General features: G+C 38.8%; 1 protein-coding gene across 2 annotated transcripts in view; it reads left to right on the forward strand.

Annotated features, from left to right (window-relative positions):
- The first annotated feature begins 3,568 nt into the window (after window positions 1-3,568).
- LOC124717172 (mitochondrial 2-oxodicarboxylate carrier-like) overlaps window positions 3,569-27,576 on the forward strand; it is an 89,417-nt gene continuing 65,409 nt past the window's right edge. The window contains exon 1 of one of the 2 annotated variants that reach the window (XM_047243945.1): window positions 3,569-3,694. The gene's annotated coding sequence lies outside the window, so the exon portion shown is untranslated. Of the gene's footprint in view, window positions 3,695-3,808; window positions 4,004-27,576 lie in introns of those variants that run through there. The other variant, XM_047243944.1, reaches the window with a different exon arrangement.

Consider the following 27,576-nt stretch of genomic DNA (forward strand, 5'->3'; position numbering starts at 1 on the left):
TCTATGGCCCATCTTTTTTTTCGTTCAGGGCCACTAGGAAAACTAAACACGTGTAAACCATTTTTGCAATAGTTAGTGTAGTTCACAGCTGAGCAGCAACCGATACTTACGATGAATTCTTCAATCTATCCTGTACTATGGAGAAAACACTGCGGATAGTTCAGGTCAGGTTATGGGAGTCTTACCTAGGTTTTTTTAGTATTATTACTTCAAGTAATAAACGTAGACTTCGAACAAAGATTGAAAAATCCTAATGAAGGTCAAGGAGTAGGACATCATGGTCGATATTGCGACAGAAATAGGTCTGATTCTCTCCAGCAAAGATTACGAGCGTGAAGTAAACAGGAGCAGTGACAGGAGAATGTAAGGTCACAAGTTGATGATTTCCCTCCAACGTCAGCTTTGGATGGTATCAATTTTCACCCTGAAGGAACCACAAAATTAAGAGTTCAGTTGTTATCTCAGGTTTATAGCATATCACTACAACTATAGGTACATCAATCACATTTGTCCGCCCCAGGTAGCTGAGTGGTCAGCGTGACAGACTGTCAATCCAAAGGGCTCGGGTTCGATTCCCGGCTGGGTCGGAGATTTTCTCCGCTCAGGGACTGGGTGTTGTATTGTCCTAATCATCATCATTTCATCCCAATCGACGCGCAGGTCGCCGAAGTGGCGTCAAATCGAAAGACCTGCACCAGGCGAACGGTCTACCCGACGGGAGGCCCTAGCCACACGACATTTCATTTCATCAATCACATTTACCTTCTCTTTCAAGAAACGCTGAGGATGGTTTTCCTTTTATGATGTCAAAAGTTCATTGTGCCTACTCCCGTTTTTAAACTTTTACAGCAAATGAAGCATTAAACTTCACTGCTACCACAGTTCGTAAAATACTTCCAAACTAGGGATGATGCCGTCCAGCAATATAACTGATGTATGAGGACTACAGCGAGAAGCTCCCACATGGATGAGGTGGAGGTAAGTCTTGCACAGTGTATGTACATGAGTAGCTGCCAGTACATGTTGTGGTAAAAGGTTCTTATAATGCCACTGAGTGTGGAAGAAGTTCAGCATGCCTAGAAAACGTCGGAACTCCCAAACAGTATGTGGGAGCACCATCTGCAAAATGCTTCTACCTTTTCACCAGAGGAAATCAGCCCTTCAATGGAATTCAGTGTCCTAAAAAATCGATATGTGGCTGTCCAAAATCACACTTGGCTGTGTTTAGTACACGTCTTATGTATTGGGCCTTTCCAAGACTTGTCAGGTATTGCTCATGTCATGAAGTAAAGCTGTGAGGACAGGGCATGAGTCGTGCTTGGGTAGCTCAGTTGATAGAGCACTTCCCTGCGAAAGGCAAAAGCCCCGAGTTCGAGTCTCGGTCCGGCACACAGTTTTAATGTGCCAGGAAGTTTCATAATAGCGCACACTCCGCCGCAGAGTGAAAACCTCATTCTGGAGCCAGGACAATGCTTGGCAACCAGAAGCTGTGACTATGTCCAACTGTTGCTGGTTTTTGGTACATGCATGGTGATATGTGCTTGTGTGCCCAGTCCCCAAATCTTCTGTGATATCAGCAGACTGGTTGCTGTTCTTGTCCGGATATCGAAGAGGGGAATGACTTCAAGACCTCTTTTGGTACCAGTTTCTGTCACTGCTGCTGTCACACCAAGATAGCAACTCGTCAATTCACTTGGTGAGGGTCTCGAACTTAGCTTACAGATTGTCGTAATCTGCCCATGTGACCATTTGGATACTAGGCTATGAGACATCACAGCCCTTGCATCAGTTGGAACAGAGAACATCGTTGATGAACTGGATTACTTGACATTGTCGGCATGTTGTCACACGTAGCAACTGATGAGCCAATCGGAGCAGGAACTATACAGTCCACTACCCAATTGGCAAAGTCAGCCACCGCATCCAAAAGCACCTCTGTCTGCAATGCTATGATGGCTTTCGTCTGTGGCAGCAAGTGGCTGCTCTCCAAAGTGTGCAGCTGGTTGTCTGGCTCTGTTCCAGTGTCCGCATTCCTGTGCAAATGCCATAAATATTGGGAAGATTTTCAATCTCCTATATCCTTGTGGCTTAATGCTTGCCAGAGCCGTTCATCTTGTGATGTGGAAACCCAATGTATCAATTCTGATTTTAGCTTTTATAACATATCGACTCTAGGCGGTGTGGTGATCACGTCTTCCAATTCGGTGGTGTACCAATTCTCCAGCTGACTTACAACCAACGCAAATTTGGTGGCGTCTGCCATAATACCAGCAGAGAAGAAAGCAGCTTCCACTTACAGAACCATAATGTCGGGCCGTGTGGCCAGAATAGGGGTAAGCGCTCTGAAACTGACGGAATCGTCGCCTCCAATGAATCCACCATACCAGATGCGAACCATTTGTTTATTGAGTTCGCCTAAGGAGTTAAGCTCTTCACAAGGAAGTGGCAAGCTCATGGGTAAGACACACCATCCTAGAATCGATAAATGTATCTGAACTAAAACTATTTCTTGTCACTAAGGAAAAGAACACAAGAACGTATATAAAAAATAATAAAATCTCTATGACGGCTCAGAATAATTCACCGACAATACCGGCGCCTTTGGCTGCTGACACAGAAAGCCGAGTGACAACTGTGCGGTAATGATACTTCTACATATGCTTGAAGCTCACGCGCATACGACACAACTTGACACTGCATTACACTACGCGGAGAGAGGACCGAAGTCTGGCCGTTGAAAGACAGTTAACAAGTTCTGCTGAGATAAACGTCAGTACTGTATTATAGACCACTTTCTCAAAGATTTACAGTGTAAAGGGAACTGAAGGAATGAAATGAGTCTAATTAGAGGTGGTTATATAAATAGGTGTATGCAGCATATTTAAGTCATATTAGCAAAATCAATACCGACAACAATATTTTCTTTAGAAATTAATTAAAATTTATAACCAAGCAGACGACGGTTTGTTTCTGAATTTTTTGATAGATGGCGATGACAGTATACCACGAGAGGTTTTAAAAATTCCTTCTGTTATGACTAATATAGCAGTTTAAGTGCAAATGTTCAATTTCTCAGCGCATTTAGGGAGATCCTGCAAATACTTGTCAAATACGTGATTAAATGTGTTATCTGCAAAAAATTTACCTCAACTGCACTACTCTTGTAATCAAAATGACATCGTTCAAAACCTATACAGTGACACAACTATCGGTAGGCCGTGATACGAGTTCCGTATGTTAGATGACCACAGATGTTATCTAAACGCTGTCGATTTCCACAAGATAACAGCGCCCAAATCAATGTCGACAAAGATGCTCAAGGGCAGAAAAACTTCTTTCTGTTATTGTTTGTAATATGTTAGAACACTAACACGGGTGCTTGCATTTGGCTGTTCTATTTCATACATGTTGCACCGTAATATTCTGACATTTGACATCTAAAGATTTTTTAAACCATGAGAGATTTATCAGTTGCAAAAACACAGGAATTAGGCATTTAACGTTCTGCTGATTTGGTTTTTGTCATGCATTTAACAATAATCATTACTTGATCACAATTAGCAGAGCACCTAGCGAAAGGAATGATTTTTAAAACGCTGTGTTGCAGATGAACATCTGGTTGGTTATCAGGACGGACAGGATTGCAATAATTGTTTACGCTATGATAAGCTTATATGCTGCACATTATGGAATGGTGAGTATTGTGCCGACAAAAGAACTTTTCCGCGTATCAGCTAGTCTGTGCTAGCATCCATGTCATATGGAAGTGTCATCTCTTGGAGTCTATAGGCATTGGTAAAGTAAACAAATTTCGTATGGATGGGTTTGTTTCTTCGTACTATGACGAGTACTGTAGTGTATGGGATATTGTTGTAAAGCCCGTGAATTGTCACCGTTTGTGTTCTGGATAAGCATGCCGGATCTTTTGAATTTATCTACGACGTGTACAAACATGTCATTGAATCATATGTGACTCAAACTTAATGACGAAACGCATAAAAATGTACGTACTATCAATTGATTAGAAATGGTAGACCTCACTCACCTTGTTAAAAGCCGGTTGTAATGTCATAACAGACGAATTTTAATATTAATGATTATTTGAGCGTAGCTTCGGTTATTTGTCTTGAACTTGATTTAAAAATCATTGTTTGGAGCACAACAGCTTAAGTCTTAGAATAGTTATTAATTTGTTTTCTAATAAAGACACATCCCTTCTGTGACATCTGGGAAAATATCACAGTGATGTGTAGAAAATAAGATACTTTCTGTTTTATTATTTTTGTCTGAAGTAACGCAATTCAAATGACAAACTTCAATTGGAGCATTTATGTGGAGAAATTTTGCATTCACTATTGCCATGCAGAAAGTAACAAATAGAAAAAAGTTTTGTAAAAATCGGAAGCAGTGGGTGTCATGTTTGGATGATCTTACTTAGAATTATTTTTTTTCCATCACAACACAAAGTATTGTGATTTCAGATTTATTTGTGTGTCCATTCATAGAAACCCATTAATAATTTTATTACAATATGTACTATCTTGGGAATTATTTAAGACCAATTGTAAGTTCCCACGAAGTTAAGTATTTTTCAATGTATCTATTTTTTCTGGGGAAATACGGAAGCGTCCGATCCCGCTCGTCTGCTTTGACCCATGACGTCACAAATATGACGGAAACGACCTTAAACCACGATTCCAATATGGCGCATATAAAGTCGCTACGTACACATTATGAGGACCAAAATACATCGAAAAACAAACACACACAGTTTCCACAAAAAGCTTAATGACACTAACGGGACAACCGCGGGAAATGGGGTGTTTTTGGGTGGGGGCAAACTAAATATAAACAAATTTAGACATCCACCCCCATACAAAACGAAGGAAAAAACCGAAACCACAAACCTCCCCAAATACCACTAAACACAATATCGTCTGGAATCGGACATTTAGCCTACCCAACAGCAGCTCCCGATCCCATAAATTAGGATCAATCACTTCCCTTGGCCTATATAGCTCAAAAACATCTCCCGATACCAATATTAACATACACAGCCACACAATGGCATCGAACAGTTCCCTTGACCTGCGCACTGTTAATTTTCTCCGTCATATCCATTCCTGAACAAAAACAACAACCGATTAATTTTACTAAAATTACCACACAATGTACAGCGAACAACACTAAACCTTCACACAAAATCGTTAACTCACTGAAACGTATTTCACTACAAACACAGCCGACACTCGAACAATTCTGGATAACGAGCAAAGCAAACTGAGCACATTACACCACACAAACGAAAACCCTGAACATACCACCAGAGAGCACAACAAACCACAACACGACGACATTTACAAACACGCCACACTCACAAACCAAACTCTGCGCCGTCACGACTTCACACACGACAGCACCCTTACGTCACAGGTCAAAACTGACGCATGGGATCGGACGGTTCTGTCGACCCTTTTTCTGGAAATCGGAAAGTGACACACATTAAATTTTTTTGTATTGTTATTTGTAACTTTATTGCTTAAACAATTACATGTCTGTTAAGTGTGTTTTTCTCTTAACTAAGGAAAAAATTCCAAATCAAAAGCTTCATAAACACCTGAGTTATGGGCGTTTGTGTATATAAGTGCCATTTTGCATTAACACTCCTATAAAGCCCAGTTATCAGAATATCACTACATTTAAAATTAAATATAAAAAACGTTTTAGTCTGTAAACAAAAATGTTTGGCACGAGTTCTTATGTTATAAGAATAAGCAAATGTGCAACGTTTCATCATATACTCCTAGAAGTGATATCCCATATTCCCATTACACCTCTCGTTTAGTCAGTTGCAGCATTATTTGCTGATAGTAGTACAATAATACTGTGGCTTTAGCAATAGCTGTATAACTTATGTTCGACAAATTTAGTCTTGCTGCCTCCTGATTACATGCGATAATTCTGTAATGAATAACAACTCTTTACACTAGATTCCAGGAGGACACATATGCAGCTGTGTAGATAACTAAATCCTAAATGATCTTTTGTTAAAATGTGTCAAAAATTTCACACAACCTTCCGGTTCATACCACTGTTCCTCAACCTAAGGGAAAATATGCACATAGCTCAAAAATGTAGTTTCCAACTTTAATTTCTTGCATTTTTGAGGGATAATATTTGCGACAACTTCCTATAACAGTAGGTTAAAGAATAAAACAGTTCTCTGTAAAAAATGGATACAATGTGACCATTTATATAACATCATGATTTTTTTTTTTTTACATGTCTTAAATCTCCAACTACATTTTAAAAAGTAAATCGGATGATACCTGTTCAAATATTCATCCACAGAGTTGGAGCAGCTGATCAGCAGAAATGGTGTCAATCGTATTTAAGACTTTCATAACCAGTCTGACTCGCTAATTCACACAGGAGGTGCTAACCTGTTTTTTTAGCTGCACACTTATTTCTGTGCAAGAGTTGGGCTAAGATGTTGATAATGGATGCTGTATTTGTCCCTCATATTATAGAATGTCTATTCTTCTTAAATAGTTGCATACCTGAAGTTCAGGAAAGAACATTTTATATTAAGCTCGCAGCAGGTTTCTGTACAAAGAGTACCTTGTGTCTGTGCTTGGAATTGTTCCAGAAAATTATTCCATATGATATCAGTCAATGAGAGAATGTGAAGTAAGTTAATCTTATAATGCTTTCATCTATAAAATCAACAATTACACAAAGGAAATGTTGATGTCAAGGTCTTGAGAAGATCTATAAAATGTTGTTTACAAGCCAAGTACTGATCAATATCCACACTCAGGAATATTGGCCATTACTTACCAACGTCACACTCCACCAATAGATCACTGATGTAATTAACTTAGCACTCATACAACTCTTAAGAACGATCAAATGTTCGTTGTCACTAACAACACGAAAAAAGTTGCAAAATAAAAACCGACAATGAACGGGATCGCCACAGGACTAGAGGAGCTGTGGGATGGGAATGTTCTTGTTACTAATCCCTTCAATTATGTTAGAAGCTTGCAAATATGAGACCAAAGTGTGAAAATAGGTTTTTTGATTAAAGGCATAAATGTTACCAGGAAATGTGCAATGTATATGAAAACTCGAGTTTGTCATATTACATTTGTTGCTTCTCCACCTCGTAACGAAACTGTCACCTTCCATCCTAACCTAGACCTCGGACTACACTAGGCCCATGTCTGTACTACTAACTTTGTTCAAAAGGTAACCCAAAACACATTTTCCCTAAATGGATTGACAGCTTTACTACATCTACCCTAGTATCATGCACAACACGATCTGGGTCACCAACCACAAGAAATAAACAGCGTTGACCTATTATAAACAAACCAAATGACCGACCTCTACAAGTGAAACATACACTTAATTCCATGCCATACGACATGTACATAACATGTGAAGTCACACTTCATGGCTTTCGTTGTTCACTAGGCTCGAATTCTGAACAATACGATTTACGTATTTCCTTTCCATTGTGAATCAAATGTCGCCCTATGATATTCAGCCTTGCAAATGCTTGAATATTCGCTAATACCAGATTTAGCAGTTCAAGACAAATAACCGAAGCTCCTCTCAAATAAAAAAGCTGATACAAGATTTATTTTTATGGGAGAAGAGGAGGGAAGTACGCCTTGTTTTGATAGGTATTTAATGTTCATTTAACATACATCACATCATTCATCATTATTCAGAAGATCGTTCAAATCAGATTATGTAAACTGACAACCTATAGTAAGGCTGCCTCATGAAAGAACAGAGCCAAAAGTTTTAAATTTAATTGAAAGATTTTCATTAAATGGGTTAACTTTATTTAGGGTGCTAAATTAGTGTCTTTAAACAACAATTATTCTAGCCACACTAATGTTAATTTAAAATGTGTGCAGTTGTTATTTGTGCGTCATCCGCTAATTGAAGACTAGCTCTTCTCAATATACATTTTATAATTGCTCACAAACCACTGCACATAGATTTACCGTGGCTAGTAGCAAACAAGGAATGCTCAGCATCAATAGAAAGATCGTTTATGTGCTCACACAAATTTGTAAAGCTTTTTCTATTCTTATATTGAGCAGCCCGTCCGTCAGTGAAATAATGCACTTTCTTCGCTTCGGGCTAATGCTCTGCCAGCCACTTACCCACTTCTTTCTGGACAGCATTTACAAATCCTACATCATGTTCCATATCATCACCTACAAAGCAGTAGTTCACTATTGCCAATTCACTTTCTTCATTTACCACATAAACACAAGTGTGATGGATTGTACAGCTGCTTCTTGTCCAGTAGTAATGCTGAATTTTATTCTGAATTACAAAACTGTAGTTTTCAGCAGAGTCCATGAACAGAATTGCTTTTGCCAGGGTTGGATTTTCTTTCAATATTTTCAATCAGTTTGACTGACAGATACAAATGAGAGTGGATTAAGTGCCTGTAATTTTGTTACCAACCAGTCTTTGTATTCCACAACAGTTGTAGACCTTTACCAATTCTGCCTGATGACCTATGTTTATCCATTGGCTGAATTCAATTTAATCGTCAGCATCTTTGTAAGCTAATTTTTGGTAAATAATTCTGACAGTTTGTCATCACTGGGACAGTTATCACAGTGATTAAGCATGCGGTCGTAGTTTTCAGAGACACATACAAGAAATTTTAGAAGTTTTTTGTATGTTTCTTTTTATTCCACATTCAACAGCAGTTTTACATTTTGGTACAAAAACACACACACACACACACACACACACACACACACACACACACACACACACACACACACACTCTCACACTCTCTCTCTCTCTCTCTCTCTCTCTCTCTCTCTCTCTCTCTTTGTTTGAATGAGTGCCTGTAGCACTGGCTAAAATGCACCACTTCGATCTTAGTGAGCAGAATTTAGAAAGACCAATGTTAATGTTTGAGTTCTCCCATTTAAAACAAGAGTACAGTTCTCTTAAGTTGAAAAGGATGACTCTTTTTTTTGCATATACACTTTCTTTGGAATCCTACCTTTTTTTGCTCCTCATAACATTCGAGTATATTCATCATTTTGTTAGAAATCTTTACCACTTCATCAGCAATAACTTCCTCCCTTTTTGGTTTAGGAACTGATAAAACACCCATTTCTGTTTTCAGTTTCCTTGCTTGTTGAACCACATACTCACTATCTTTGAATTCTAACATTATGTTTTCTTTTGACCAAGAGGGTGGAGCTAAAGTTAAAATCTGAAATTTTGCAGGTACTCTTACACTAGCTATCTTTTCTTTCATTAACAATATCATGGCCATCAAAATGTTTGGCTTTCATAACAATTTCATCATCAAATGTTTCTTCTCTATGGTCAGGATCTTCAATGCCCGGCACACTTTTCTTTCCAAACATTCTTCACTTTTTCTAGCTTTTTTTTGCCATATGAAGCCTTGCTGTGATTTGGAATGTAGTGGAGTCTTAAGAGAGAGCACTCCAAATCGTGTAAAGTTTTATTTGCATCCTCAGTACTTTGATTTACTGATTTGTGGACTGTCACTTCCAGGTCATCTGCATCACTTTCATTTCTATCACTGACATCAGTTTTCTGTTCACAAATCTTACGACATATTGTGCACAGTTTTTGGCCTGGTTTTACATAGATTCTTTTAGCGCTTACTGTTTTAGACAAAGACAAGCAAACAGACCTCAGAGCATTTTTTTTTGAAGACCGCAACAAGTTCTTTGATGACTTTCAAACACTTTTAAGTAATAGTATCTGTGATGTCCACATATAGTAGCACTTTCTTGATCTTGTGGAATGCTTATATGGGTCACAGCAATATCAAATTTCACTGGTATTCACACAGCTCTTCTATTTTTTGTAGAGTTTTTACTAAGATATAGGTTGTCAAATAACATGGTGTTTTTAGTAATTTTCCAACAGTGCATGAATTCACATTCTCCATTGCAATTAACAGAGTGCTAATTCACTTGAAACATACTTTATACAAGTGAAACGATAGTGCTGCACCACAAACAGGTATGACCTATCTCTCAGAAAGACGAAGAGCAGCTGAGGTCAAACAGACTAATTGCCGCATGCCATTTATTCTCAACAATAAATTTGAGTAATTGTCGCATTGTTTTCATGCCTGAAAAGGTTGCAAATGATCTAGTGCTGTCTTAAGAACACTTTTTTATCACTGTGAGCAGGTGATTGACTGGACACACAAATCATATATATTATAGTCTTTGAAAAATTACTGATTAGTCAAATGAATGGAAATAAATTTTCACACTTAGAATTAAATTTCCTGTCTAGAATGAGCTATACTTAAATATACTAATTTGATACCCTTGCATCTGAGGCAGTGAGACAGTGAGTGGTTGAACTTACTTAAAATGACCTTTTTTGATCACAGCAAAAAGTACTTTGATTTCAGATGTGCGTATCAATTAGCAGAAGACTGTTAAAATTTTTATTTTATTATACAATCTAGAGGATTATTTAAGACCAAAATCAGGTTCCCAGTAGGTTGGAGAAATGTGATATAAGTATTTTTCCATATCCTCACAGTTTTTCTGAAATCGAAAATTGATCTACATTAATATCTTTTAAAACTTTTCTTTGTTACTTTACTGCTTCAATAACTGGGTTTCTGTTAACTATATGCCTTATCTAACTTCTGAAAAAAATTTCAAAGCAAAAGCTTCATAAACACCTGAGTTACAGGCATTTATGTAGATAAGTACTATTTTGCATTGACGTTCTTGCAGAGCCCTGTTATCGGAATGTCACTACATTTAAAATGCGATACAAAATAAAGTTGTAGCCTGAGACCAAAAAAATTTTGCAGAAGTTTGTATGTTATAAGTATAAGCAAATGTGCAAGTTCCGTGAAAATCTGAGAGTTACAAATCCGTGAATTATTGCGTGTTTTGACGTGGAATGACCCTGCCCCTGCTGGCTAGTGTGGTCCAGCAGTTCTAGGCGCTTCAGTCTGGAACCGCGCGACCATTACGGTCGCAGGTTCGAATCCTGCCTTGGGCATGGATGTGTGTGGTGTCCTTAGGTTAGTTAGTTCTAAGTTGTAGGGGACTGATGACCTCAGATGTTAAGTCCCATAGTGTTCAGAGCCATTTGAACCATTTTGAACCCTGCCCCTCCCACTTGCAGATGCGTACGGTACCATTACGTTCGAGATCACAATATTTCTCAATACATACTAGACTACTGCAATGCCCCAAGACTGGTGACAGTATGTACTGGTGAGACCCTTGCAGAATAATGCTTGTGCAATCAACCCCTTCAGACAATAAACCTCAGGGTGGCTTGAAACTAGTTCATGGAAAAATAAATATTTCAAGACAGTAAATAGTGATTGGTTACTTTACCTGCTGGGATCTGCCTATACTAAAAGCTCACAGTGTTCAACAACACTCAGACTGGACAAGGTACTGCTTTACTGAAAGAGTAAATTGGTAGCTATGACTCTTTCCCTAGATACGCAAGTGTCTTTCAGCAGATTTTCCGGTAAAAGTCACGTGTGGGAGGCCCCCCCCCCCCCCCCCCCCCCTACATATTCCAATATGGCCTGGCTGTACTGGACGTAGACCTTGTTGTTGGTGTTTTGATTCATAGAGTGTGTTCTCTAAGTGGATGTTACTGAGTTGTAAAAATTTCACTGGACTGTGCGGAATAGTTCCAAAGTTATTAAGACCTGAAGTTGGGTCTGAAGGTAGATTGCCAGATGCGGGTTGCAATTTCCGGGTCATGCCACCTTCTTTCATAAGCCATAATTCTGAAACTAATTGACAGGGGAACTTAAAATTTTGTACATGAGTGTTCCACACTTGGTAGCATTGGTGTGCTAAATTTCAGCCAAATCTGAGACTATCAGCTGGAACATTTTCTCAAGTTGGTTGAATTGACATGGAATGACCCAATTTAGAGGACAGATTTTTTTTTTAGACACTCATTGAGTTCAAAGAAGGATAATACTCATCCTTTGTTATCAAGGCTTTAAAAAAATAAAAAATAAAAAAAAATGGATGAGTGGGTACTGTTCAAATACATTTGTCCAGGTGTTCATCGGTAAGTCTGTGTCTGTAAAAGTTTTTCATAACTTTCTGATATACACACGAAAAACAACATGCACAACCTCAGTGTGTATGCAATCAATTATGAGGCTAACAGTAAGTATCCTTGACTGATTATGGCAGCTGCACAGGGGAAACAATCTGTTGTTGCCATGAGTGTGGTCTGAGCTCGGTGAAACAGTCCACATTAGCTGTCCTGGGCATTGCAGCAATCTACCAGTAATGACCCCACAAGCTACTAGTAGCTTGCAGTCGACAGTTTGGCGATCACCATTATAGAGGGTCTATGCAAAGGCGAGGTACTTGAGGACAATATTATGGAAATGGAAGAGGATGTAGATGAAGATGAAATGGGAGATATGATACTGTGTGAAGACTTTAACAGAGCACTGAAAGACCTGAGTCGAAACAAGGCCCCAGGAGTTGACAACATTACATTGGAACTACTGACGGCCTTGGGAGAGCCAGTCCTGACAAAACTCTACCATCTGGTGGGCAAGATGTATGAGATAGGCAAAATACCCTCAGATTTCAAGAAGAATATAATAATTCCAATCCCAAAGAAAGCAAGTGTTGACAGATGTGAAAATTACCGAACTATCAGTTTAATAAGTCACAGCTGCAAAATACTAACGCGAATTCTTTACAGACGAATGGAAAAACTGGTAGAAGCCGACCTCGGGGAAGATCAGTTTGGATTCCGTAGAAATGTTGGAACATGTGAGGCAATACTGACCCTATGACTTATCTTACAAGGGAACCTCCCCATCGCACCCCCCCCCAGATTTAGTTATAAGTTGGCATAGTGGATAGACCTTGAAAAACTGAACACAGATCAACTGAGAAAACAGGAAGAAGTTGTATGGAACTGTGAAAAAATAAGCAAAATATACAAACTGAGTAGTTCATGGGAAGATAAGCAACATCAAGGACACTGGGAACGCAGGAGCGCCGTGGTCTCGTGGTAACGTGAGCAGCTGCGGAACGCAAGGTCCTTGGTTCAAATCTTCCATCGAGTGTAAAGTTTAATTTTTTATTTTCAGTTTTTGTGACAAACTCTTATGTTTTCATCACTTTTTTTGGAGTGATTATCACATCCACAAGAAAACCTAAATGGGGCAAGGTAGAAGAATCTTTTTACCCATTTGCCAAGTGTACAAGTTAGGTGGGTCGACAACATATTCCTGTCATGTGACGCACATGCCGTTACCAGTGTCGTATAGAATATATCAGATGTGTTTTCCTGTGGGGGAATCGGTTGACCTATGACCTTGCGATCAAATGTTTTCTGTTCCCATTGGAGAGGCACGTCCTTTCGTCTAATAATCGCACGGTTTTGCGATGCGGTCGCAAAACACAGACACTAAACTTATTACAGTGAACAGAGACGTCAATGAACGAACGGACAGATAATAACTATGCAAAAATTTTCATTCTAGGGAAGACTTGAACCAAGGACCTCTCGTTCTGCAGCTGCACATGCTACCACGGGAACATGGCGCTCCTGTTGTGTAATTGTCCATGATGTTGCATATGTGACCCATGGACTACTCAGTTTGTATATTTTGCTTATTTTTTCACAGTTCCACACAACGTCTTCCTGTTTTCTCAGTTGATCTGTGTTCAGTTTATCAAGGCCTATCCACTGTGCCAACTTATAACTAAATCTGAGGGGGGTGCGATGGGGAGGTTCCCTTGTTAGAAGAAAGATTAAGGAAAGGCAAACCTATGTTTGTAGCACTTGTAGACTTAGAGAAAGCTTTTGACAATGTTGACTGGAATACTCTCTTTCAAATTCTGAAGGTGGCAGGGGTAAAATACAGGGAGTAAAAGGCTATTTACAATTTGTACAGAAACCAGATGGGAGTTATAAGAGTCGAGGGACATGAAAGGGAAGCAGTGGTTGGGGAGGGAGTGAGACAGGGCTGTAGCCTCGAAAGTATTTGTATGGAGTGTAGCCATGTATGGAAGTGAAATAGTCTGGACAAGAAGAGAGTAGAAGCTTTCAAAATGTGGTGCTACAGAAGAACGCTGAAGATTAGATGGGTAGATCACATAACTAACGTGGAGGTATTGAATAGAATTGGGGAGAAGAGGAGTTTGTGGCACAACTTGACAAGAAGAAGGGACCGGTTGGTAGGACATGTTCTGATGCATCAAGGGATCACCAATTTAGTATTGGAGGGCAGCGTGGAGGGTAAAAATCGTAGATGGAGACCAAGAGATGAATACACTAAGCAGATTCAGAAGGATGTAGGCTGCAGTAAGTACTGGGAGATGAAGAAGCTTGCACTGGATAGGGCAGCATGGAGAACTGCATCAAACCAGTCTCAGAACTGAAGACCACAACAACAACATATTTTAGGGCAATGCAGCCATTGTGGAAAATTTGTTTATTCTACAGAAGTGTGCAGTAAGAATATTATTTGAAGTTGACAATTAAACATTTTTCAGGCATCCTTTTAGGGACGTAGGGATTCTTACACTTACATGAAAATACATATACTCATTAATGATATTTGTGGTTAGCAACAAAAGCGAATTTAGGAGCAATTCTAAAATTCAGAAAAGCCATATTAGAAGTAGAAATAATTTGCGTTTAGGTTATGCATCCCTCTCTAGGGTTCAGAATGGAGGTCTATACTCTGGTGAAAAAGTCTTTTAACAGGTTGCCAGTAGACATCAGACTGTAAACTGAAAATCCTCAGATAGATCTCATTAGCCGGTACTGCAGTTTATCGGAATACTTGGACTTGGGGATGCAAATTCCACTTAACTAATGTTTCTATTAAACAGTGCTTGACTTTGGCAGATACAGACAGCTAGTTGTGGTCAGTATAAAGTCATAAGTGCTTTGTTTGAAGTGTATCATAAGAAACAACAGATGAGAAGGGTAAGAGGGGTAGTAGTTGCTTTTCTTACAGTAGGTATTTTTTTTCTGCTTTACGTTTACATATATAATTAATCTAGAAGATTTTGAGTAGGTTAGCACTAATCATAATTTGTTGTTTGCAGTCAGCAGTTTTTACCTCTCTCATTCCACATCCAAAAGGCTCTCCTCCATGATGGGTTTCACAGAACATGGTAATTGAATGAATGAATAAAACAGTTTCCAACAGCATACTATTCATGTAGATGATTCGGGCTATAAAGCGGGCATTATAAGTCATATTTTCCATGTTGTGTTAAGACATAATTCTCTGCTCCCCATTAAACTTAATTTTTAGGCACCAGTGTTCACTTTCAACATTGTATAAGAGTTACTGCGTGGGTGACTAAGAATGACATCTCCACGTGGTTGTTAAGTGTTATTGTGTGATTTAAGCTAAGTAGCTATTGAGACAGAAAACTCTGATGCAACAGTTAGCCATAAGAACTGATTCACTTTAAATTGTATCTTGTGTCATTCAGGACAGTATATTGATCATGAATGTGTATTCTTTCTGATGATCCAAAAATAAAAGTGTGTCAGTCTAAAAAAAATGGACATAATTAGGAAGATACTGCTTCAAAAAGTAAGCAAAAAGTTTCAATAAATTGAGAGAATGAATTTAATTTATCTGGTCTTGTAAGAAACGAGAGTAAGATAGTTGTGGAGAAGGGTTCCATAGTGTTCTGTACTTGGCCAATTGCTTGGCTTGACATTCATTAGTTATCTGCAACTGTACATGACAACTGATTCAGATAAAAACTGCTATGGAACAAGTGCAGACCTCTCAGAAAGTGACATATTGTTATCACTGTGTGATCAGATAACCTCCAAAAGTGGTATTTTAAGTGTATGGAAAAAGATGTGTATAAGTCTGACTTAGCCACTACAAATGTAGGATATCTGCATGAACTGGATTCTGCTTCGTTGAGCATAAGAAAATTCTTTGCTCTCACTGACACTGAACCTAAAAAATTTGTTTACTTTTGTTATGCTGTTGTCAAGCCAGGCCACAGTTCCAGGAAAATAAGCGGCCGTGTTTACATTAGCTCTCTTATTGACGATTTCTTTTGAAAGCTTCACAGCTAACTGAGTATTTCTTCTTGTCTGACTCCATTTCTTTATTTGGTGAGTAGTGATACATACTCTCACATAGACATGTAACCATCAGTTCTTAAAGTGTTTATTTTTGCTGCACTGCCAAAAGTATTTGAAATCAAATTGATAAAATTAAAACAGTGTAGAAATTTCAACGTTGCTGGCTTCCTAGGAGCAATGCTGCTGATCTAAATACAAAAACTGTCATTTGATGACAGAGTAAAGGTCGCAGAATACATCATAGTTGAATGATTCATGTTTAGTGACTGGTTACATTATTTTTACTTATTTATAATCTTAACTCGCTTACGGGTAGGCTGCAAAACATGTTTATGTGTAAAAATTGTTAGAAAATGTATATTTGTGAACTCCACAGATAATTTATATATCCATAGAATCTTGTCCACTATAAGATGTCCACACACACACACACACACACACACACACACACACACACACACACACACTCTCTCTCGGTAAATGACAGAATATGCATACATTTTTGTTACAGCAGTTTTTATACAGTGATCTCTGCCTTTAGATGTATGTGTACTGTAGTGGACTAAGTACAGGGCTATTACAAATGATTGAAGCGATTTCATAGATTCACTGTAGCTCCATTCATTGACATATGGTCACGACACACAACAGATACGTAGAAAAACTCATAAAGTTTTGTTCGGCTGAAGCCGCACTTGAGGTTTCTGCCACCAGAGCGCTCGAGAGCGCAGTGAGACAAAATGGCAACAGGAGCCGAGAAAGCATATGTCGAGCTTGAAATGCACTCACATCAGTCAGTCATAACAGTGCAACGACACTTCGGGAGGAAGCTCAACAAAGATCCACCAACTGCTAACTCCATTCGGCGATGGTATGCGCTGTTTAAAGCTTCTGGATGCCTCTGTAAGGGGAAATCACCGGGTCGGCCTGCAGTGAGCGAAGAAACGGTTGAACGCGTGCGGGCAAGTTTCGCGCGTAGCCCGCGGAAGTCGACGAATAAAGCAAGCAGGGAGCTAAGCGTACCACAGCCGACGGTTTGGAAAATCTTACGGAAAAAGCTAAAGCAGAAGCCTTATCGTTTACAATTGCTACAAGCCCTGGCACCCGGTGACAAAGTCAAACGTTTTGAATTTTCGGCGCGGTTGCAACAGCTCATGGAAGAGGATGCGTCCAGTGCGAAACTTGTTTTCAGTGATGAAGCAACATTTTTTCTTAATGGTGAAGTGAACAGACACAATGTGCGAACCTGGGCGGTAGAGAATCCTCACGCATTCGTGCAGCAAATTCGCAATTCACCAAAAGTTAACGTGTTTTGTGCAATCTCACAGTTTAAAGTTTAGAGCCCCTTTTTCTTCTGCGAAAAAAAAACGTTACAGGACACGTGTATCTGGACATGCTGGAAAATTGGCTCATGCCACAACTGGAGACCGACAGCGCCGACTTCATCTTTCAACAGGATGGTGCTCCACCGCACTTCCATCATGATGTTCGGCATTTCTTAAACAGGAGGTTTGAAAACCGATGGATAGGTCGTGGTGGAGATCATGATCAGCAATTTATGTCATGGCCTCCACGCTTTCCCGACTTAACCCCATGCGATTTCTTTCTGTGGGGTTATGTGAAAGATTCAGTGTTTAAACCTCCTGTACCAAGAAACGTGCCAGAACTGCGATCTCGCATCGACGATGCTTTCGAACTCATTGATGGGGACATGCTGCGCCGAGTGTGGGAGGAACTTGATTATCGGCTTGATGTCTGCCGAATCACTAAAGGGGCACATATCGAACATTTGTGAATGCCTAGAAAAACTTTTTGAGTTTTTGTATGTGTGTACAAAACATTGTGAAAATATCTCAAATAATAAAGTTACTGTAGAGCTGTGAAATCGCTTCAATCATTTGTAATAACCCTGTATATGTATAGTCATAAGAAAGTTCCTTGTCTCGAAAGGCTGTCAAGAACAATTGTGCTGCCCTCGAACACTCCCACCCCACTACCATCCTGCTAGATTATATTGCCTTCCAAAGATCCACAAGGAAAGGGGTCCACTTATCTGATAGGCTGGATTATGTCACGATGACACTTGCAGAGGTGGCACGCTCTATGTCCATAGATTTTGCTTGTGCTCTCTATCTAGCGCTGCTTGTCAAGTGTACACTTCTGTGCATAATTAAGTGCATAGCTGGTGTCTCTATTGAAGTTGTTTTCACAGAATGTAATTTCAACTGCTTCTCTGATCACAGAGTCCTAATAGTTCGAAACATGAGCAAGTATTCTCATTTGTTCAAACAAAATCTTGTGTTTGTTTACCTGGCTGTGCTGTGCCACCACTGATTTGTCCAAATGCCGGTATTTAAGGTGATGATGCTTGACACCAACATTGGCAACCGTCCATTTAGACAGGCCCACATAGCTCTTGGCGCACTTGCAAGGAATTTATAATGTAACTGTGATACTTGTCTTGCTTTGTTAAACCCTTCACATAACATTATTCTAGATTATGACACTATTTTAAATTTTTAAATACAGTAAATAATTGTATAATATTTTTGATGCCTGTGAAGACTATTAGGTAGACAACATGCTAGTGGGACCCAGTAACCATACCCTGTTTTATCAGCTTAGTAATTTAGATGACTCTGTAATATCAATAAAAAGTCCAGAAGAATTGTATTTTCATTTCTCCGGTCAGTAATTTAAAAGAGAGTTTCATGGACGTATTTTTCCAAAAACCAAACTACTGTGCCGTTACAGGGAGTTATTTTCAAGAAAGGACATACCATTTTTTCTGTTATTTTGGATACAGTTAAGATGAGGGTTACAGATTGATAGGTGTGACGTCGTGCATGTTCCCTATCTTGGAGGTTTTAAGTGGTTGAGGGAAAATGTCGGTAATCATGTAGCTGCTGAGTATATTGCATAATGATTGCCTATTTCATTAGCAACGTGTTGTATTTTGTAGGTAGGTAAACCACCAAGGCCAGATGAGAGGGGATTTCTCATATTCGTAATAATTAAGAGAACCTTCTTCAGTATTACAGGCACAAGAAAATATGATTTCTCAGGTACTGTACACTTTAGAAGGCAAGTTTTTGTTGATGCTAGGTATCCCACAAAAATGTTTATTAAATGTATCACAAATGAGTTTGGTGTCTGTTACTTATTAACCATTACATTGAAGAGATTCTGGTGATTCCTATTTGATATCAGTTTGTAAAACTTTTCTGACAATATCCCATATAGTTTTGCATTTGTTCTTTGAATAATTTATGTAGGCTTTATTTGCTAGTCCTTTGTCTTATGTATTATTGTACAAATGACTTTCTTGTTCAGTTTGAAATAACTGTGGAAATTTGGATCTTCTGTAGTTATGCTTTGTTCACAGTGTGTCCTCTTAGTCGTACATGATATTCTTGTACTCTTTATGATCCAGCCATTTTGAATGTCCCTGGCTGAATGTTGTACCTTCACTCATTTTAATGGGAAGGCGATGTTGGAATAATAACACATGATGTCAGTTTTGTTGCTGACATCATCTTCCTTGTAAACAATATTCCAGGTTTGAGATTGAAGTACATTTTTAAACTTGCCGATACTGGTCAGGTCTCTGCTGTGCGTTCTATAGATGTAAGCAGATGACATCTTGTCCTTTGTTTGTCATAAACTAAGCCATAACAGGATACCCTGATCGTCAGAGTGTCCATTGGACCAATTGAGGACATTCATAAATGGGAAAGAATTGTTGCAATTCCAGATAACTCTATTGCAACTTTAATTGCATACATATGTGTACACTGCATTCGAGAATTCAGTAATGAGAAAATCAATAACAGAATAATTGCCACAAGTGAAGAATAAAACAATGTCAGTGATATTACTGCTAAGTGTAGGCACTTTACATCTTGCACACTTCTACACGTTGATGCACAACCACTACATTCACACTCCCCTCTCCCAGTGCCAACAATATTTGCAATTCCGTGTGCAAGCATTAAAGAAATTTCGTGTTTGGCTACTTGCAACTTCTCTGGTGTCAAGCATCACAGTCAAGCGTGGTCAGAGGTCTCGGTGTCGTTAAGACAAAATAAACTGCCGAATAGCGTAGGTATTCATCGGGTTATCTCTGGGAACTGTTTAAGAAGTTATACGTAAGAAGAGTCACCAGTGTGGTATTGTCCACACAATGCACACACCCCAGACTGGCCAGACTGGGAGTGCTGTCGAGGGGACGATGATGTCGGAGGTCTGGTAGCAGGACCTAAAATGACAGAAAATCAGCTCTGAGTATAAGATGTGTCACATGTGCTGCAATAAACTGCCATTCAAACTTAACAGCACATACCTAGGTTCAGTGGTCACGATCTTGTTAGGCGGCCATATGTCTGTATCGTAGATCCGTTGACAGTCAAGATGACAGTCATCACTACTACGACGACGCAGTTGAGTGGATGGGTATGCAGACACGTATGCACCTGTGTCTGCCGAGAGCTGGAGCTTTGTATAGAGGTCGTTGACAAACAGTTGACAGCTGCTGTTCGGTAAGCCAGTCACTGTCGTTATGACTTCTACTGTGTTTTTAATTTCACATGGAGGACTGCATTTCTGCAGTTGAGAACAAAACCGCCTGTGGTACCAGCAAAGTTTTGTCGACGAAGGCAATTGACTGCGAGGGAGTGTGGTCTCCTAAATCCTCTGTTTACTGAAACTTCTCAAGATGCTTTGCTTCAGATTGTGAAAGTCAAGTGACTAGGGCATTCTTAAGTCAGTGCCTGGTGGTAAGGTCAAAATATCTTGTCCCTCAAAAGCCATATCTTGATTTAGTGCAGCCACAACATAGCTACATTTGCTTACATCAGCTGTGATGTTATCGAGCACAAATTGTCTCTTGAGCTGCATGAACTGTAGAACTGAATTCTGTTGCCAAAAAGGTGGTATGGAAATGTGACTCAGTTAATTGAAACAGGCACATCAACAGGCAGTGTCTGGTCTGATGTTGCTGTCACTCAATACATGGATGGTGCACACACAGCTGGCATGAAAGACTGGTGCTTGACATTCAAAACAAGTAAACATTGTAGTATGTGGGTGGCACATGGTGCAGGCGGTGCAGTTTGTTTACACTCAATGTTTGGTATGCAACATTATGCATATCGCATCAATTGATATTTGTTGTCACCGGAGATTATGTCACTTGGTGCCTAAGATCACTTTGGGGCTCACCAAAAATGTTGCAGTTTGAGTTAACCTAACCATATTGGAACATTTAATTGAAACTGTGTGTGTACACCTCAATCTGAGAATTCAGTGATGAGAAAATCAAAAACAGATTAATTATCAAAAGGCAAAGAATTAAACAATGTCAGCAATTTTATTGCTAAGTATAAACGCTTGATGTCTGGCACACACTGATGGACAACCTCTACAGAATCTTGGTCCAGGAATTTTAATTACTTTCTTTTATGTAATGATAATAATAATATTTACTTGCAGAAACAATGGAAAAAGCATGCGAAGTTCAGAAGAACGCGAAATCCCGAAGATTGGCTAAAATTTACAGCCGCGCAAAATTTGGCACGGATTTTTGCGAAATGTCTTTAATGGGTTCCACAACAAAACATTGTCTTGAAATTTGGTAGAAAATTGGAAGAAATTCTGGCCGTATGTAAAGTACACAAGCGGCAAGATGCAGTCAATACCTTCACTGCGCAGTGCCGATGGTACTGTTACCAACGACTGTGCCCCTAAAGCGGAGTTATTGAACGCAGTTTTCCGAAATTCCTTCACTAGAGAAGACGAATGGAATATTCCAGAATTTGAATCACAAACAGCCGCTAGCATGAGTTTCTTAGAAGTGGATACCTTAGGGGTTGCGAAGCAACTCAAATTGTTTGATGCGGGCAAGTCTTCAGGTCCACATTGTATACCAGTTAGGTTCCTTTCAGATTACGCTGATACAATAGCTCCCTACTTAGCAATCATATACAACCGCTCACTCACCGATAGATCTGTACCTACAGATTGGAAAATTGCGCAGATCGCACCAGTGTTTTAGAAGGGTATTAGGAATAATCCATCGAACTACAGATATATATCATTGACGTCGGTTTGAAGTAGGGTTTTGGAGCATATACTGTATTCAAACATTGTGAATCACCTCGAAGGGAACGATCTATTGATACGTAATCAGCTAAGTTTCAGAAAACATCGTTCTTGTGCAACACAGCTAGCTCTTTATTCGCACGAAGTAATGGCCGCTATCGACAGGTTATCTCAAGTTGATCCCGTATTTCTAGATTTCCGGAAAGCTTTTGACACCGTTCCTCACAAGCGACTTGTAATCGAGCTGCGGGCCTATGGGGTATCGTCTAAGTTGTGCGAATGACCTGGGTGACAATCTGAGCAGTTCTCTTAGGTTGTTCGCAGATGATGCTGTAATTTACCATCTAGTAAGGTCATCCGAAGACCAGTATCAGTTGCAAAGCGATTTAGAAAAGATTGCTAAGATGCAACAAGTCCACTAAAGAGACAGCTTACACTACACTCGTTTGTCCTCTGTTAGAATATTGCTGCGCGGTGTGGGATCCTTACCAGGTGGGATTGACGGAGGACATTGAAAGGGTGCAAAAAAGGGCAGCTCGTTTTGAATTATCACGTAATAGGGGAGAGAGTGTGGCAGATATGATACGCGAGTTGGGATGGAAGTCATTAAATCAAAGACGTTTTTCATCGAGGCGAGATCTATTTACGAAATTTCAGTCACCAACTTTCTCTTCCGAACGCGAAAATATTTTGTTGAGCCCAACCTACATAGGTAGGAATGATCATCAAAATAAAATAAGAGAAATCAGAGCTCGAACAGAAAGGTTTAGGTGTTCGTTTTTCCCGCGCACTGTTCGGTAGTGGAGTGGTAGAGAGATAGTATGATTGTGGTTCGTTGAACCCTCTGCCAAGCACTTACATGTGAATTGCAGAATAATCATGTAGATGTAGATGTAGATAATAACTTTACAGTCTTAGACATTGTCAGTTTAGTACATTTACAAAGATATCGTGCCATACATATAACGGATGTATACAGCAGATTTATACATTATATAAGGATTTGCCACTGTTAGTATGCTGAGGTATACAAAACTAGAATTGTTTGTAATGGAGCCCAGAAATCTTTCATTGAGTATAATATTTTTTACGTAAGACCTGTTTTAATTTTTCTTTAAAAAGATTTTCATGGAGCTGCTTTATATTATTTGGCAAACTAGTACAGAATTATCTTCCAGCTTCAAGTGGACTGTGATCTATAGCTTTTTTATTAGTATCCTATGGTAATTACTTCTGGTTCATGTATGGTAATTATGGGTGTCTATTCATTACACTCGGTCCATCACTCTCTTTTACGTGTGAATGCCTATATTAATTACATTCACTTCATCACTCTCTTTTACGTATAAAGTACCTACAATGAATACACAGTCAATAAATTATAATTTTTGAAGTAGGCTCTACAGGACTGGCACTTCCTTATATTGGCAGTCATCCTAACTTCTCTCTTTTGAAGCTTGAATATTCTGTCCATGTAGAGTGTGGATGCCCAACCCCAAATTTCAAGTCTTGTATTGCAAATACAAGTGAATTAATCCAAAATACACTTGTTTAAGAACAGGAAAATTTATTATATTTGAGAGATGTTTCAGTAAGTAAATGCTCTTCCCATTTAAGATGTTTGTCAGTCACAATGCCTAAAGACACATTTATCAGATGTTCCAACTGTAGATTATGATTAAGTATGAGATTGGTTTTAATTCAACAAGAACGTCGTTCCAACAGTCTTGTAAGTTTACTCATTGTTAGATGTTCTGTGATCAAGGCTAGCTGATCAGTACAGCCCCAGTTAATAAATAGCATATCACCAGCGTAATTAACTGGGTTTGAGTTTTGTGGCCAAGTTGTGTCATTAATATATACAGTAAATGAAAGTGGCCCAAGAATACTTCCCTGAGGAACTCCACAGCTGAGAGTTTTGTATGGTGGCTTTACAATTAGGATTTTACTTTCATTCTTATAATGCAGTTTACTACACTATATCGGAGATGCAGTTGTAAAAAGTTAAGTGCTACTCCTCTTATACTGTAACTTTCTAATTTGGGTAATAGAATTGCATGAGTCACAGAATGAAAGGCCTTGGACAAATCTAGAAACCCCAGTGACTTTGTTTCCTTTATCCAGTCTGTTTAGCAGTTCATGGACAAAGGTTGCAACTGCTGTTATTGTGGAATTCCCATTTTAGAACCCACATATGATGGACACTGTTTGCCTAAATGAAAGGTTTCCCCAAAATCAAATCCCAGATGCACTGATGAATGAAATTGCACAAAATATATCATTCTGTACCTGCGAAGTTGCCAATTTTTCTTGTGGCGCATGTATCTGAACATTTTGATAGCCCTATTTTTTTCCAGTGATTCACAAACCCAAGACATTTTCATCCATCACAGCATAGAGCCTTTGGGTATATGGAATGAGTGAAGATTAGTATTAGCCTAACTATCACAGTCCTATTTGATGATATTTATGTGCAAACAGGTTAAATGTAACATAGTAAAATTAGCAGGAAGGGTGCTATATTGAAATGAAACCGTCTCTTCCTCAATTATATTAGATTACTGCTGCATACTACTGTGTGTTGAACATTTACATGAGCACAGAGGTGTGTATTGGAGAATACGAGGTGGAGTCCACAATGCAGTTTACAACACCTAAAGAAGGTTACTGGATTGGTCATCAAAATGCCTTACAGAAAAATGGAATCATGCCAAGAAAAACTCAGGTGGCAGTTACTTATGTGACGTAAGAGTAAAGATATCTCTACAAGAATGATGACACTTGTCTTGCAACTAACAGAAACTTTCAGTAGCTGTACACAAGAAATCCAGTATGCTATAAGGGCAACGAAGGAGGAAACTTCTTAATTTTCTTTTGGATGTATATGGATATCCAGTTGATTTTTTTAATGACTTATCATAACTTGTTGAATGCTTTTTGTATCAAATAAAGAGCTTGCTCTCTCACCCTAAACAAAGATGCAAAGTCTACATGGAAATTATTGTTACAATATCTTGTATTATGTTAGTGTAAATCATCCATTTGCTAACACGTCATGTTCTGTAAAGCCTGTTGTGAAGAAGATGCTTCATGAACTTGGGATGAGTCAAGTTGTATGTTCACTGGCAGAAGTAGAGGTTAGCTTTTCAGGTAAACATAAAAGTAAAAAAGTTAACTGGTATGCAAAAGAATTGGCACAAATTAGAGAAATGTGCTCATACTGTACCAAATACATAAGAGTGATGATAATTGAGGTACTGAGCAGAGGAATATGGTTTGCAATGCTTATTTGAAAAGTAAAAAGTATTACAAAGTTAAACTCTTATAAGCCAAAAAAGCAGCTTGGAAAGGTACATAGAAGGAACTCCAGATAAGTGTAAGGCATGTTGTAAATTATTAGGCAAGATCATTCATTCAGCCAGATGTGTCAAACTTTGTTTGATCCAGGAGAACTGAATGCCTGTTTCACAGAACAGTCAAAAAACTTGGGACAAAAAGAAGGCTTCAGACATGTATGTGGGGATGTGCTAGTTGCTCGGCTGTCTGAAAGATTTGTCTTTCATTGGAATGTGGTCACACACAATGATGTGTGTAAAAAGTTTTTGAATTCACTAATTCCAAAAGTATGGACTGCTACTTGCTGTCTGTATTATTAAAAGAACATTTTAGTTGATAAGTAGGCCACTAACTTATATTTTTAATAATGTTTATAAAATATGAAGTTTTCAGAAGTTCACTGAAAATTTCAAAAGTTGCCCCAGTATTCAAATTATGTTCAGTGCTTGTGATGTATGCTACATGTTGGAGAGTACACACAGTTTACACCAGAGAGGGCAGTCTATAATTTGGTTACAGACATGCACTCTGTTTTAGGTGAAAACACAGTGTCCCACATCTGAATTGTGGTTTATCTGTTCAACTTTTTTAACAGAATGTTGTGAGGAATGCTTAACCGCTTCTGCAAGGTAACCAAGCGACCCTGGTGTTTGGATGTCTTTCAGCTTTTGCACTTCCCTTTATACCAATGTTTAATAGTTTATAATTTTTTGGATTGTTCTATTACGAACTACACTGACTTAAATTAACAGAGATAGGAAGCTATTAAATAGGTTTACTAATGGATCACAGCTAACGGTTCAAGACCTAATCTCACAAGTACTAATATTACACAAGTTCAAACAAGCAATAATAACCTGTCAACACTAGAAATAGACATTAATGGTTGAATGAAACATACTATATAAAATTTTTTGGGGTCTAGATGGTTAACAAGGGAAAGTGGATTCAAAACATGAATAAACAAAGCAAGAAGGTCAGTTGACTCTGTTATGCCCTTAGAAACATCTCTCATCGTGTTGACCTGAAGATGAGTGATGAATTAGTTTGGATATTATTTTTACTCCTGTTGTCATATGCAATTATCTTCTGCGGCAGTGAACCTACATTAAATAAAATGTTTGTTCAGCAGAAGAGAGCATACAGAATACTGTGTAGACAACTGTACACCTCACAGAATCTTTTTTAAGAATGTCTGAATTCTTACAGTCACTTTTCTACACATTTACTCCACAGCGAGTTTTGTTACTGACAGTGAATCTCAGTTTAAGCAGAGCTGCAAGCTACACACAAACGGTACAAGACACGAAAATAATTTATACATAGACTTTACCTTCTTGTGAAGGGTTCTTCGTATTCTGGTGGGAAGGCATTGGAACTCTGCCTTATATAGACCTGAGAATTCAGTTGTCCTGTTAGCTATGTGACAGGTACTAACGTGCTATGATTGGACTCAGTTTTACAGATGTAGCTAACTATTTTCTCATGACCATGTAAATATTAAGGTGCAGCTACTTAGTATCACTGAGGAAACAACAGCTTTTTCCAAAGTAATCACTTTATTTCTATTAACTTGATTAAATTTTGCTGCCATAAACACTAAAATGACAGCTCACTGCTAGAAGCACACAGATTAACTTTCTACAATTTCCTTGTATTTTGTAAATGTATAACATGACTTGTTCCATGTCCCAGAAGGTTTTTCTTCCCGAAGGGACTGAACGAACGAGTGAATACGCTGTGACCTTCATCCATGTAACAACTGCTGCCACTACTACTACTTCTATTACTACTACTACTACTGCTACTGCGTCCTACATGTTGTACATGTAGCATAGGAAAAAGCTTAACAGTGTGATCACACCCTAAGGGTCACAGTAAATCTGAACTGATTTTTATTGTTACCAACAAATGCCATTACAAAGTAAATGTAATGGAAAGCAAATGTAAGTGTACCAAAGTTCTTGAACACCACTCTGCAAAATCTGCAATCATCTACTTTA

The sequence above is a fragment of the Schistocerca piceifrons genome, chromosome 9 (genome assembly GCF_021461385.2).
Source record: "Schistocerca piceifrons isolate TAMUIC-IGC-003096 chromosome 9, iqSchPice1.1, whole genome shotgun sequence".
Classification (NCBI taxonomy): domain Eukaryota; kingdom Metazoa; phylum Arthropoda; class Insecta; order Orthoptera; family Acrididae; genus Schistocerca; species Schistocerca piceifrons.